Source organism: Rhinopithecus bieti, unplaced genomic scaffold (genome assembly GCF_001698545.2).
Source record: "Rhinopithecus bieti isolate Rb0 unplaced genomic scaffold, ASM169854v2 scaffold_22169, whole genome shotgun sequence".
NCBI classification, from domain to species: Eukaryota; Metazoa; Chordata; class Mammalia; order Primates; family Cercopithecidae; genus Rhinopithecus; species Rhinopithecus bieti.
Genome location: NW_016850844.1, coordinates 1 through 1,694, shown reverse-complemented (window position 1 = coordinate 1,694; position 1,694 = coordinate 1). Strand labels below are relative to the sequence as shown.

At 37.8% G+C, this 1,694-nt stretch overlaps 1 pseudogene; it reads left to right on the top strand.

The window, feature by feature from the left end:
- The first annotated feature begins 487 nt into the window (after positions 1–487).
- On the top strand, positions 488–1,675 carry LOC108525222 (cysteine protease ATG4A-like; annotated as a pseudogene).
- Positions 1,676–1,694: the final 19 nt, after the last annotated feature.

Sequence of the window (1,694 nt, the reverse complement as noted above, 5' to 3'; positions counted from 1 at the left end):
TGTTTTAAACTCTTTAAGGAATCATCACACTACTTTCCACAATGGCTGAAATAATTTTTCTTTGTGCCATCAGTTTATAAGTATTCTTTCCCCACAACCTTGCCAGCATCTGTTATTTTTGACTTTTTAACAATAACCATTCTGACGGGTGTGAGATAGTATTTCATCATGTTTTTTATTTGCATATCTCTAATTATTTGTAAGGTTAAGCATTTTTATAAGCTTGTTGGCTGCATGTATGTCTTCTTTTGAAAAGTGTCTGTTCCCATCATTTGTCCACTTTGTAATGTGGTTGTTTGTTTTTTGCACGTAAATTTGTTTAAGTTCCTTATAGATTCTGGATATTAGATCTTTGTCAGATGCATGGTTTTCAAATATTTTCTCTTACTCTTAGGTTGTCTGTTTATTCTGTTGATAGTTTCTTTTGTTGTGCAGAAGCTATTCCACCAGGTTGCTGGTGGAATTGGCACAGGATGACAGCTGGAGAATGGAGTCAGTTTTATCGAAGTATGAAAACCAGATTACTACTTTCATTGAATATCTAGAAGAATATTTAGATACAGATGAGCTGGTATGGATCTTAGAAAAACAGCATCTTATTAAAACAGAAACTTCTAAGCTGTTGTCTGATATGAGTGCTTGTCTATAGTTTACATACAGAAGGAAATTTTCAACAATTTGGGTAACGGGCCCTTCATCAGATCCTGGTTAGGGATGTATGCTATGCTGTGGACAGATGATGCTGGCTCAAACCCTTATGCGTAAACACTTGGGAAATGACTGGAACTGAGAGAAACAACAACAACATAATACCAATGGATCCTACACTGCTTCTTATAAAAAATTGTTGCTACACTATACATCAAATGGCACAAATGGGTGTAGGAGAAGGGAAATCAATTGGAGAATCGTTTGGAGCAAATACAGTTGCACAGATGTTAACAAAAAACCTTGCTTTACTTGATGAATGGAATTCCTTGTCTCTTTATGTTTCAATGGATAACACAGTGGTCATTGAAGATATCAAAAAAAGTGTTGTGTCCTTCCCTTGAGTGCTGACACAGACTATGACAGGTCTCCCAATTCTCTGACTGCTTCAAACTAGAGTAAGGGCACCTCTGCCTACTGCCTAGCCTGGAAACCCCTGTTGCTCATTGTGTCCCTTTGCCTGGGCATAAACTGAAACAATCCTGTCTATGTTGATGCATTCAAAGAGTGTTTTAAGATGCCACACTCTTTAGGGGCATTAGGAGAAAAATCGAATAATGATTATTATTTCAGAGAATTCTTAGGTGATAAGCTCATCTTTTTGGACCCTCATACAACCCAGACCTTTGTCAACACTGAAGAGAATGAAATGGTTGATGACCAGACTTTCCATTGCCTGCAGTCCCCACAGCGAATGAACATACTGAACCTGGATGCTTCAGTTGCATTGGAATTTTTCTGAAAATAAGAAAAAGACTTTAATAACTGGCATAGTCTTGTTCAGAAGGAAATTCGAAAGGAGCATTTAAAGATGTTTAAATTGATTCAGAAACATCCATTGCACTGGCCTCTCCTTGTACCTCTAGCCAGGCCAGAAGTGACAACCACTGGGGCATAATTCATTGACTCTACTGAACAACTGGAGGAGTTAGATCGGGAGGAAGATTTTGAGATTCTGAATGTGTAGAATCCTGGGATCTCAACTT